We start from the raw sequence: 14,367 nt of genomic DNA, 5'->3' as shown, positions 1-14,367 counted from the left end.
AGGGATAATTTGCCTGCTGCAAAGAACGTGTACCATGCAGATAACAAAACTAAGTGTGAGTGAATTATGAGTAGCTCTTTAAAAAAACATGACATGTATGTCAGAGAGGAGCTATGGAGAGATGAGGGGCACTGTTGGAGAGCAATACGGAGGAAATCCTTGAAGAAAGAGGTAATTGGGGTGTGCCAAAAAAAAACTGTCACATTGGGCACCACCTGGTCTAAAGCTGGCCCTGATTGTGACCACTCTTTCCATGAAGACTTACAATCACTAGTTACTCAAACTCTTAACTAGAATCAAATCCAGGACTCTGCCTGGAACTCATAGTGGAATGGCTTCAGATAGTGATGTGCAAACATCAGAACCTTGCTCATTAATATAAATGACCCGCGTGCGGCAGCACGTCATTGCATCTTGTTGTGATGTTTTCTTGTCCTGGGCTGGAAAAATTTAAAATTGGTTGGAGGGAAACAATTGTGTAGGCTTCATAGCACAGGTGCAGTGCAAACTAATGCATCTACCCGGTAATTTGACCTAAACCTTAGACAGAATCATTGCCACAAATCCTGGCGTCATTGCATGGCACAACATCAATTATTAAGGGGCTGATTTAAGAGCTCCTAGCACCATCCCAACGACATTAGCGCCATTCTTTGCTGTTAACGTGGCTTAGCTGGCCAAAAACACTGCACCATATTTACAGAGTTGCATAATGCATGCATTGCGCCACTTTGTAACACTTTGTGCTACATTATGCCTGTGCCAGGCATAATGTATCCAAAGGGGGCATTTCCCCATTAGGTGGGGGGGGGGTGAAAAAAGACGCAAGGAAATCGAAGAGATTTCATTGTTCCATTTTCTTTGTCACTTTTAACACCTGCTCAGAGCAGGTGTTAAAAGGGGGCATGCCATTGAATACAATGGGCTCCTATGTACTCAGTAGGAGTAGCGCCAAAATGTTGGCGCTACTCCTGTAGGGTACATCAATAGCATCAGGAATTCTGATGCTATTGCCCCCCCACACCATGTGCCACGGTGCGCTGTATTTTAAATACGGTGCACATATGTGGCTTTAGGGGGGCACTAAGGGGTGCAAGGAAAGTAACGCTGCACTGGGTGCAGTGCCACTTTTCCTGAATCAGCCCCAAAATGTGTTGAAAAACTAGGTGGAGTCACCAAATAGTAGTTCGAGTGTTATTCTTTTCAGTTTGCTGGGCGATAACCTTGCCAATTTGTATCCTATTTTTCCTTTTACCTCTTCCTCCTCGCTACACCCCACCCAGCCCACTCACCTCAACCCCCATTCCTCATTCCACGGTACTTATGAACGGCATTCATGTCGTACAGCTGTCAGTGTGCCTTCAATGTGGAAATCAAAGTCCATTTTATTTTTTAAAACACCCTTATATGTGGCTTTGTAAAGCTTGCATCCAAAACCTGGGTATTTCAAGTGGCGTACACCCTGAATATCGACCCCAGAATATCGATTGAAACCTGTACTGAAGACAAAATATCAAAAATAAATATTGACCCAGTAAGTCTATATTTTGTATACCTAACTCCACTTATACGTACCTATGCAGCACATGTATCTTCAAGGTACGTAGATGTGGAATTAAGAATAGCAGATCTATAGTTCCCTATATGCAACTTACCTTACGATATTTTGTCCCTCCATATCTAACCTCGATATTATTGTATCGCGAAATTCTAGGGGTCGAAATTCAGTAGTACAATCATTTCAAGTTAAATATACAGCCTCTAACGCACAGCCACCTTATTCCTCGTAGTTTCAAATCGCTCTGAGCGATGCTCTGGGGTAGCCAAATGTTCCCATAATTGACCCCTTTTGCCCTCTGCAGTTAGGTGAGGTGGCATTTCTCTTGGGCCTTCATAGATAATTCTTTAATAGTCTTCATCAATTTTGGTTTGTGATATCTAATGCTTCCCCTAGAGGAGTTGGCCGATTTACATCAGATTCCAGCCTCCCTTGGTTGACTCCAAGCAATCAGTGTTTCCATATAAGAGGTCACAGTGTAGCATCGCCTCTGCGAAGAAGCCATCACGACGTCCACCAGGAGCTGACACAGAAGCCTTAGTCCATCACTGAGAAATACAGAACGCATTTCATAGTTAATGCAACACTGTCTCACCCACCAAGTATAAGACGACCACTCATAAGTTTAACAAAAGAACAGATATGGAAACCTGATCAAATACAATCTTTAAGAAGGACAAACAAAAATCTTAGCCTTCTCGGCCACTTCACGGGTAGCTGACTGCCTTCTCTTGTGACACACCGGACACAGCTGTATTCAAAGAAGAACTAAGCTTTGCAAGGTAATTACGTACTTAAATGTATCAATACGTATAACAAATGCTTATTTGTGCAGGGTCCAGAGTTCCGATTTGGAAGGTATTTACCACATTGGTAATTACCTGATTCGTTAAATACCTCACCTTTCTTTATATTTTGGCAGGTCAAAACTGTCAGAATTTAACAGATGAACACAGTACAGTATTTACCGTAATATCACGATTTCGGTGCGTTGAAAACCAAAACCTGCATGTCATTCTCCCAAAACTCGAAATAGGTGCTGTTTATCTCAGCCCATACATTTCGAACCCCACTGTATCGGATTTTATGAGATATAATAACTAGCACCTTCTCCTGTGACCAACTCAGAATCACGGTCCAAGTGTGAGTTGCTTTGTCTCATCTGTGGAGGCTTGCTGTACACCGTCCATCACGCCGTTATTATCGCCAGTGATTCCTTCTAGAAACTCACAGTATAACGCATTGAGCAGACTCCCGATGTGACAACAAAAGTTCCTGGTCAGATGGTCCTATTACCTACAAAATCTATAAACCCCTAAATGATAAAAGTGCATCAGAGGCCCTTTATGTCAGACCGAGACTCCGTCTCCTATGATTGTTTGTGTGATCCTGGGCTAAAGTGAACTCTGGGGATGTTGGCAGCACACAGTAGTCCTCCTCTGATGCTTTCCATCGTCCCTGCTTCTATATGAGACTTTCGTTTGACCTACTTCCTTAAGGTACCTGCTCAAGGCAACATACTCAGGCGTGAGAACAGAATCTCACATCTTAGGAGGAGATCCACAATTCTACCCTCTCCTACATTAATGGAGAGATTTAATTTTCATATTCCAGAAATCACCATTTGTTCAATGCCTATCACGTGTTCAGATTATCAGGTGACAGTTTTCTATCACTATAGCAGTGGATTAAATGCTATTCATTGCTGCCATTTCTACACCAAAGAGCACCCATATTCTACCTTAACAAAAGAAGGCACTTTTCGAGATGCATGTGACAAGTCCTCCCATTAATGGGAATTCTAGAAATCGCTCCTATTGATACAGACATTATTTCAGACGTCAGATGAAAAACGCTTTGTTGTCTAGTGGCAGAAAGCTACAAACTATAGCAAACCCTGTGCAAGGAGATCTAGGCCCTCATTGTGAGTGGTGATGTCCCACAGGATCCCTTAACTATGGGGGGAATCGACCCGGTCGCTACAAGTATCACGATGCATCTGAATCTGGTATTTCCACGTCCAGAGACACCGAACCAAGTTTCACGGTGTGAATGTGCACCCGGTCCAAGCATTGAACGGGTTGTGGGCAGGAGAATTGCTCGGCCCCTGCCGGACAATAGTTCCCCTATACCATCTCTCCGTGCCTTGGTTTGCCCTGCCTACCCATCCCTCTCTCATTAACACCTTCCACCTGTCCTGAGCAGCTGGAAAATCTTAGCAGGTTTGACCCCTGAATTGGAATTGAGCCTGGAACTTACAGATCTGTGTACATATTTTCGGGGACAAAGCTCGTAATTGCTGAATTTTGTTGCAGGGATAAAGGCAGGAAACCACCCACTATAGTTATACCAAAGTCAAGCAAACTCGTAATGACGTTGTTAGACCTATAATTCAGGTGAGCAGTTCTTACTATTTTGTTCAAAAAGAGGGACACTGTTATAAAGTCCAATACTCGTCACGCTTCAATTGAAGTATAGGCTTTATTTCTTCTCCTTCACTCTGCGCCTTCCTTCATCTCCTCACTTTCACCTCACAACATTCTAACATGCCCTCCAGTCTCTTGCCACCTCCCGACCAGTCCATTCTTATCTTTCCACAGGGGAGTGGAATATACCATTATGAACTAAGTCCTATCTGTAACGTAAATACATTATATTACCTATAAAATTAATTAACTAATGACATTTATTATTAAATAACATAATTATGAGAAACTATCAACTAATGTAATTCTCTATCTTAATGACATTGAACTAGGATATAACACATCTTCCCATTATAATAAAACAAATAACCAGATTTTATATAGTGTTATATTCAATTATACCAAAAATTATGAAATTCTAGGAACATAGGTATGAATGTTATTGATCATATTATTTAGTATAGTCCTTGCTCCAAACAGGAGATTTGGTCACACGAGTACTTGGAGTTCTCTGCACATTGTTCTGGGACCTTCTCTGTGCATGTCCACTCCGTGTGGGATTTTCACCTGGGTTTACAGCGGTGACTGGATTCACATATTTTGTAATTCTGTCCATGCTCCAGCATTGTCCATTTGTCAGAACCACCACATTGTTTTTTACCTTAGAAATGCAATAGGGGCCCATGAATTTAGACTCTTTTACTCCTACTTTTGAATAACCTATTGGTTTCCTGATCATTACCTGGTCCCCTACCTTCCAGCATTGTTTTGTTACACCAAATCTGGTATTGTACCTCTTTTTATATTTTTCCTGGTTTTTTGATATGTTCCCAAAATCATATGATGAAGTATTATCGCACCTCCTTCCCCCACCCAACCACGATGGGTAGAATTTAGTACACGGTTCCCTCCCTCGTAACGATGAGAAGGGTGATATTTTGGTAATTGAGTTGGGAGTGGTATGATAGGCCCATAACATTTCCCTAATGGCATTTTCCACATTAGATCTGTTAATGCTTGCTAATTGGATACATTCCTTTACCATTCGATTGGCTCGTTCTACTAATCCATTGGCTCTGGGGCAATATAAAGCTGTAGTGTGATGTTTTATCCCAAGAGAATTCAAAAATTGTTTCATCGAGCTTGACGTCAATTGGACTCCGTTGTCAGTTACAAGAACCTCTGGAATTCCCTCTACACTAAATACATTTTTCAGGATATTAATGACTTACTCAGTGGTAATTTGGTTAACCAGTTTAGTAGTGATCCAATGTGATTGGTAATCTATGAGAATTATAGCAAATCTTGTTGGAAGCCCAGTATAGTTAAGAGGACCAATGATGTCTAAGGCTAATTTAATCCATGGCTTGATAGGAATCTGTACTGGACATACGGGTGTTTTGCGTATTATTTTGGATTTGTCGCTTAAAGCACAAATGGAACATTCTTTGACTTCGTTCTCAATCATAGAATCCATATTCAGGAACCAGAATCTTTCTCTCACTCGGGCCTTAGTAAGACTCCTCCCTAGGTGGCCTTCATGAGCAAGTTTTATAATCTTTTGATTGAGTTCCTGAGGGGGTATAATTTTATCATTCCTAAGAACATAATTGTCTTTTTCGTTAATTTCTAATCTAACCTCCCAAAAGTCTTTGATGGTGTCTTCTAGGTCTTTTTTTCCTAAGGGCCAACCTTCTTTTGCTTTCGATCTCAACAGAGTTAAGGTATCATCTTGTTGGCAGGCTAAGTTCCATTCCTCATCACTAATGGAGGGTAATTCTATTGACAAAATGGGGTATTCCGTAGTATCGAACGTTTCCATACAGTTCAACGGAGTTCTTGAAAGGAAATCTGCTGCATAATTTTTATCTCCTGGTAAATATTCAACCGTAAAATAGAAGTTTTCCAGAGCTAGAATCCATCTAGCTATCCGGGGCGTGCTATTATTGAACCCCTTGGTGGAGAATACATATACTAATGGTTTATGGTCAGTGCGTAAGGTGAACTGAGTGCCCCATAGGAAGAATTTAAAATGTTTTACGGCCCAGAAACATGCAAGGGGTTCTCTCTCGATGACCGAATAATTGGCTTCAGCTTTGTTCAAGGTCCTAGATGCGAACGCTACAATTCTCTCCTTGCCATCTATGATTTGTGATAAAGTGGCCCCCAGACCCAACTTGCTGGCATCAGTTGTGAGAAAGGTTTTTCTATTATGGTCAAAATTACATAAGTATGGAGCATTCACAATGGCAGTTTTGATTTCCTTAAATGCATTATTATGGCATTCGTTCCATTTGTAAGGAACATGGTTTTTCAATAGTTCTCTAAGATCTGACGAGACAGAAGAGACATTTTTTACATATTTCGCCATAAATTCAGCAAGACCCAAAAAGGAACTTAATTCATCCTTGTTTTTTGGAGCTTTGGTGTTCCTTACTGCGTCAACAAGGGAAACTTTAGGCTTGAAGCCATCTTTTGAAATGACGTGCCCTAAGTACTCCACTGAGTTTACCTTCTACCGGCACTTTTCTTGCTTTAGGGTAAGACCCGCTGTTTTGAGTTTACCAAGAACGATTCTAAGGTTTTTGTCATGTTCGTTCTCTGTTGATCCATATAAAAGTACATCATCTTGGAAACAGAGAGTATTAGGTACCTTACCTAGAATATTCTGCATATTTTTGGGAAAACTGCCGCAGCAGATGCCAGGCCAAAAGGCATTCTATTAAACATGTAGGATCCAAATGGAGTAGTGAACGCTGTGAGCCATTTTGAATCAGGGTGTAATTCTACTTGATGGTAAGCACTAGAAAGGTCTAACACTGAGAAGCATGATGCCTCCCCTATAGTGCTTAGTACTTCATGTATTCTTGGGAGTGGATGCCTTTCCACCCAGATATTTTTGTTTAAATCTCTCAAATCCACGCATATTCTAATATCGTTGCAATTACTCTTTTTGACCACCACAATGGGGGCCAACCATTCCGAGCACTCAATGGGTTGAATAATTCCTTGCGATTCTAATTTCTCTAATTCTTTTTTTACAGATTGTCTCAGTAGGTGTGGAATTGGTCTGGTTTTATGTACAATGGGTTTATTTTTGGGTTTGAGTTTGATTTTATGTTGAAAGTTTTTTAATAGACCTAGTTTATTGCAAACAATTTCGGGGAACTCTTGAATGAAAGCTTCCCCAGAATTAACATTCTCGATGCACATAACTTGTTCAGGATTATTAGGATCCAGTTTTATTCCCAGTTCCTTTTGATGTTGCCAACCAAGTAAGTTGGAACCTTCCTCTACGACATAAATTTTACCAACCGTGGACCTATTTTTGAATGAAATAATACTTTTAAACATGCCTTTCAAGATGATCGGGTCTTTATTGTAACCTTTCAGGCTGATATCTGGATTTTGGAGCTCTATTACGTTGCTTTTTTTAATCTTGTTAAAGTCTGCAATACTTATTATGGTGAATGGTGAACAAGAGTCAGCGTACGCTTGTATTCTTTCGTCATTAATCACAATTGTGCACACCGGGTATTGGGTGTTGATTTTATCATCTGTGTTCACTTGCAGTATAATTTATTTAATTAACTGTGGTAGTTCTTCAGATTTTTTGCTATCCCCATGTTTTGAATTGTCTTTACATACCCTCGCGAAATGGCCTTTTTTGTTGCACCTTCTGCAGATTGCAGATCTCGCCTGACAAGAGATGGAATTAGTAAGGTGATTGTTACTCCCACAACGGAAGCATGTTAAATTCATTCTGTTACTACTATTCCTTTGGGGTTGTTTCTCACTACCTTTAATTTTAAAAATGTTATCCTCTCTTACACCTTCCATTACCTCATTTATATGTGCCTCTGGAGGAGGGGAATAAATCTCCTGCAAACAAATTGCAGTGTGTTCGATTGATTTTGCTAATTCAATTGCTTCTATTAAACCTGGTTGTTTCTGTAGAAGCTTTTTTTGTATTTTAATGTTATCAGTGCAACAAACTAATTGATCTCTAATTAAAGAGTCGTTTAGATCTCCGAAGTCGCATAAAGTGCTTAATCCTCTTAAAGCCGCAATATAATTCGTCACACTTTCCTGTTTGCCTTGGCATCGTGAAAAAAAAATTATGTTGCTCTAGAACTACGTTGATTCTGTCTCCAAATTGCTTTTCTAGTTTAGAATATGTGGTAACGTATTCATCTTGGGCTTCACCCTCAATGAAAATTGGATCAGGAAGAGATTCATATATTTTCCTTCCATGAGTTCCCAAATTGTGAAGTAAAATATGCTGCTTCCTAATGGGGTTGAATTTATCCCCCCCGATTGCAATTAGGTAAGATTCAAAAATCTTAAACCAATCTTTCCAGGGTATGTTTGGCTCACCCATCTCATTCAAAAAAGGGATTGGTTGGGACATTCCGGCTGCCGCCATTGTACTGGGTTAATAAAGCCAAATTACAATAAGTTATATTCTAAATAAGTACTTCAATGAGAGGCAAAAATATCACAATTACGTTAAACATTACTTTTTTTAAGCAAATGAATTAAAGCAATGCATAGAAATCAATAATGTGCTGCCGTCCATTCAAACTTTAAGTAAATTGCAATAATTGGAGACTATAAGAACAATGTCCAATGCTGACGGTGTCATACGATGTTGTGCCTGTCCACATGGGTTTTTTGACAGGCGAGAATGCTGTGCCTGTCAGCGTAATACTTACATGTAAATTGTATGTTCAACAATATGGAGATCCACTTCCCAATAGAAATATTTAACAGTACATAACCTCACCTAGAAATGTTTGACAGTCTAAGATTTTTAGACAGGAACTGTAAGTGCTGTGCCTGTCAGCGTAGAAGTACGTTGCACAGGTCGGCTCTGAATGTTTATCAAAGAGAAAACCACGCGGTGTCAGCACGCTCCGGCCGTGATTGAACAGCTGAGATTCCAGATTGTGCGCAGCCGATTCTAGTCAGAAGCGTCTTCTTCGCCCAGAAATTAAATTTCCCTTTGCTGAGTGGAGCACCGATCAACTGTGTAAACACCTAAACGAAATTCTTGAGGTTCTAGCCTGTACGCGGCTCGCAGTGGCTGTCGAACTTCGGTGGGATCACCTCGCTGTGTCAGCAGTTCCTCGAGCACCGATCAGCTGTGTGATGTAAATACGTTGTGGAAATTCTTGAGATTCCTTCCTGTGCGCGGCTCGCAGTAGCCGCCAAACTTCAGTGAGATCATCTCACTGTGTTAACAGTTCCTCAAGCACAGATCAGCTGTGTAACGAAAATACGTTTGAGGAAATTCATGAGATTCCAGTCTGTGCGCGCCTCGCAGCAGCCGCCTAATTTCAGTCAGAGGCGTCCCTGTCTATGTCAACACTCAATGCCCTGAAACGTATTCATGCGCGTTACCTCCCGCGCTCTATGCTCGCCTTTAATTAATGATTAACGTGATCTCGGAACGCGCTTGAATTCGGATGTGCGCGAAGTCAGTTTCAGGGTGGTCCCCCGATCAGTTGTGAAAATTCCGCTTGCGCGCTGCCTTATGTCCCATGAATATCTATCAGCGGTGTTCCTCATGCTGATGTCTGTACGTATTCTCAAGCAGTTCCAAGCCCTTATAGATAGACCAAAGGTCACAGGATAGGTGGTAATGCTACCAACCTATAACATTATATTACCTATAACATTAATTAACTAATGACATTTATTATTAAATAACATAATTATGAGAAACTATCAACTAATGTAATTCTCTATCTTAATGACATTGAACTAGGATATAACACACGTGATGGCGTGGAAAGGACATGGGCATAAATATAGGGTGACGCTATAGATCATTCAGAAACGTATGCTCGCCCAGTGGCTACAAGCCAAACAAGCAGTTGCAATGCACTAGGGTCTCGCATTTGTCCGAGTTACAGCTATTACCAGTTGTAAACTCCCAACCGGATTTTTTTTGCCACGTCAACAGAAAAAACAGCGCTATCGCGCTGCTACAGTTCACTCGTAATGAAACCTCTTGGCAAAAGTGCAAATATGTACGTAACCGGCAAAAGTGCAATTTACTGTGTAACAGGGTCGATATTATGCAAAGCGCTCGACTTCTGCCAAGTGAGATCGCACTGCGAAAATAGAGAAAAAGTAGTCCACAAACTTGACGGGAAACAGCGAGCCTCGCATGTTTTCTGTACTTGGTCGCTGCGCTCGAGGAGGGCTAACTACCGGAAAAGGCATGACGTATGCGTGCCTTCTACTAATAAAAGCAAGCAGATTCTAACAGGCAAGCCCACGAACCAATGAAAGACACTGACATGATGTGGACGGGGCTCCGAGCCCTTTTCTAATTCCTAAAGCGTCTCGCTAGCAATACGCATGCGCAAGAGCATGCAACGCAGGCTTGACCCTAAAAAATCACAAGCAGTAAAAACATTCCACCGCTCCTGGTTTGCTTTCCTGCAGAATCAGCAATGGTCACTTGGTGGCAGCAGATGTCATGCAAGTGATGTTTATGAAGTTGAAAATTACCGAGCTCTTTCTCTGCTGACATGATGGCAAGACAATTGGTGTGAAATGGGGCTGTGAATTGTACGAAACACATTAGCCTCTGGCAACAGCGAGCAAGTGCTGTCTGTAGTTAGAATTTTCAGTACTCGATATAGAAGTGGCAGAAATTGTAAAGATAAAAAGCAGTGCCCATAAAATATGGAAAAACCTTCAAAAAGCCTGAAAGGGGGAACCTGCAGGAGTGGGAAAAAGAGGTAGGGAGCGTCTGATGCTGGATTAAAGGATTAAAGAGGCATGCAACGAGTTGAAGACTACACAGCTTTAGTATTCAGCACTCTGGTATTTAATTTCACCAGCCACCAGATTGCACCAGCATTTAGGCCCTCATAAAGAACATGGAGGTCTGGACCGCCACGCCGGCGGTGGTGGTCATTGCCGCCAGTGGCATGGCGGTCCAGACTGCCATATTCTGAACGTGGCTGAATTGCCATGGTGGAAACGCCGCTGCCCTCCGGATAATGAGTCGCATTCCGCCAGCCTTTCCCGGGCGGTTTACTCCGCCAGGGAAAGGCTGGCAGAATGAGTGACTCGGACCCCCCCTGGGGGCCCCTGCACTGCCCATGCACTTGGCATGGCAGTGCAGGGGCCCCATGCACAGCTCTGTTGTGCATTTCACTGCCTGAATTACAGGCAGTGAAATATGTGACGGGTGCTGCTGCACCCGCTGCACTGGCACATTGCCGCCAGCTCCATTTGGAGCCGGCGTCAATGTTCAGGCCCTGTTTCCAGCTGGGCCGGTGGGTGGAAAGTACAGTTAAGTACTGAGGAGGTGGCCCGAGAAGATGTGGCTCCTGCTCTGTGGATGCAGGGGATATGCGCAAGCTGGAAGTCGACAGGCCATAGGATTCTGGTCATGGTGTGGAAATTGATGCAGTTGTTGAGGTAAGATGCACTTGGACTGTGCAAGGTTTTGTCCGTGTGGGTGAAGAGCTTGAGAGTGCCTGATTGTGGGCATGAAGCTAGTGGAGCTGTTTGTGGTGTGAGGTGGAGTATGTGTGGGGAGGGAGCCTGAGTGGGAGAGTCCTAGCTGATATTTCCCAGTCACAGTCTCCCTGCTGGTTGTTTCCTCTGCCTTTGTAAAGATCTCTCTCGGCCACCTTTTTTGTTATTTCCACTGGCACCATGTTGTGTCAGCAGTCATGTTTTCTTCTCGTGGCCCAACCCTATGCTTTCCACATCAGTCCCACAACCCCGCTTTTTCTGCATATGCTTTTCATTCTTTTCCAGTACTTCATGAATGCCACAATGTGGCTGCGGCCGCAAGTTGTTTCATTTTTAGGTTGAGCATAGCAGCGCACAAGTGCTACTTTTCTGACGTGTTGGTATGTATCTGTGCTTTTAACAACACCCACCCTACGCCCATCACTACTACTCACTTGTGGGCTTGCCCTTCAAAAATCCTTTGATGAAATTGGTAAATGGTTTACGTTAGTCCCAGGTTTTGTTACCGCCTTGGCCATCGCCCTTGTTACATGGATAATTGCACTTTTGCTGATAAGTTTGACTGCGAGCAAACTTCTTTTTCCTTTTGTGTGCCTCTTCACGCTGATGCTCATGGCGGCCGTGTCGCTATGAATCGATTCCCTTATGTGAAACTGTTTTACTTTCAATTTTCAGTTCATGTGGCAAGAAAAGTCTGGTTAGGAGATAACTACGCTAATAGCTCTAACTCGAGCAAATGCAAGACCCATTGCATTGCAAATGCTTGTTAGCCCCGTTGCTTTATTAGTGTACTAGCACTGCACATCCTCAATACAGACTGTTCCTGTCCCCTCTGGCTCACTGCATTCACCATGATCTGACATCAGTTATGGATGATTTTGTTTGTTTAGTGCTTCTATTCACTATCATGCCTTCATCTGTCCCCTTACCATCCAGATAGTGTGTCTGCCCCTTCCTGCTGCTGTTTATTTATTTATTTAGTGCAGTTGTATGTAGCATGAACTCGGCTTATGGACATTAGAGTACTTTTACATGAACAACAAATTACATCACTCTTTTTTTGGAGATCAAGGTGGCACAGGAGTTTACATGCTTTGCCAGAATCACAGGATGTTGAACTGAGGTCAGACTCAGACTTGGGCCAAATTTACTAACATTCAACCCAAAGCAATGCAACAATCAAAGTTGCTGCACTGCCTTATGTCAAAGCAATGTGGCATCTCGAATAAAATAGAGCATTTTTTTCCTCTCCTCAGGCTCTGGTGCACTTTGGGCTGCCATGAGCCAACATCTAATCCCTTGTGCTATAGTACAAGACTATGGCCCTCATTACAACCCTGGCGGTCGGTGTTAAATCGTCGGTAAGACCGCCAACAGGCTAGCAGTAAAAAAAATGGAATCATGACCATGGCGGAAACCGCCAACATAGATAGCCACTTTAACACTCCGACCGCCATGGCGGTAGAAACAAACACCGCAGCGGTAACCGCCAACAGCAGGCGGAAGACAAAGTACCGCCCACTCTATCATAACAGGCCTATCCGCCACCTTTTCCGGGGTGGAACCAACGCTATCAAAAGCACGGCGGAAACAGTACACAGAAGGGAAACCACTCACCTCTCGACACCCAACTAGGAACCAGGACGCCATGGAGCCCGAACTACACGTCCTGCCTATGCTGCTCTTCCTCCTGCTCTATCAGGAGCAGGACAGACGCCGTCGACGACCACGGTGAGTACTGCACCTACAACACAGGGGAGGGGGGAGGGAAAAGAGAGTGACACACACACGCAACACGCAATACCCCCACCCCCACCCACACCCACAATAACATACACACAAATACATGCAGCAGCATTACATATACATCCCCCCACCCCCCCGGAAGAACGCAAGGACAAAAGGAAATGATTGTAACAATTGTAATCATGAAAAATCTGATAGTCAAAATTCAAAATTCAGCATATACAAATATGTACACCAACTACACAAGTCCGGATAGTGTACCAATCATTGTCCGTGGACACTGGACCCCAAATGCATGTGCGGAGCCCACACAAGATACCTGACTCGAAACGGAGAGAACACTGCTGGGGCATCAGATCGAAAATAAACAGGCACCTCAGGGGGAGGGGGAGGTGGGCACCTCAGCCAGATGAACGCACGACGCCACTGCTGCACGAGGGGGCTCCATGCCCATTGCTGTATCCTGGAGAGTGCAAAGCCACAGTCTCTCAGGTCTCTCCAGTGGGTGGTTTGCCCACTGCTTTATCCTGGGGAGTGCAAAGCCACAGTCTCTCAAGTGGATGTCATTCTCCACTGGTTCTGGAGGGGGAATGGTGCCCAGAGTGCTTCATCCTGCCAAGGACTGAGATAGTGGATGTCATTCTCCACTGGTTCTGGAGGGGATCTGGTTCCCAGAGTGCTTCATCCTGCCAAGGACTGAGGTAGTGGATGTCATTCTTCACTGGTTCTGGAGGGGGCATGGTGCCCAGAGTGCTTCATACTGCCAAGGACTGAGGTAGTGGATGTATCTCATCACTGGTTCTGGAGGCGGCATGGTGCCCGGAGTGCTCCACATGCGTGTGGCCGGTACCATTCCCCCACCTGGGTGTGTGTGCCATGAGATTGCTGAGGAACAGGTAGCATGATATGCCATGGAGGCAGCGACATACCCCACACTGCTGCGGCTTCGCCTTCCACCTGCAGGTGCAAACAGTGATGGAAGTCATGCCTCATGGAAGCTGGCCACGGTCCAGGAAGTCTCCTCCAGCCTCGGATGACTGACCACTGGGGATGGTAGCCATGTCAGCGGTGGTGCCACTGTCCGAGCACGTCGCGGGGCTTGTGGCGGTGCTTGCGGCGGTGTCTGTGATGGCG

Source organism: Pleurodeles waltl, chromosome 7, assembly GCF_031143425.1.
Source record: "Pleurodeles waltl isolate 20211129_DDA chromosome 7, aPleWal1.hap1.20221129, whole genome shotgun sequence".
NCBI lineage: Eukaryota > Metazoa > Chordata > Amphibia > Caudata > Salamandridae > Pleurodeles > Pleurodeles waltl.
The sequence above is the reverse complement of the archived record's forward strand: the minus strand, read 5'-3'. Positions refer to the sequence as shown.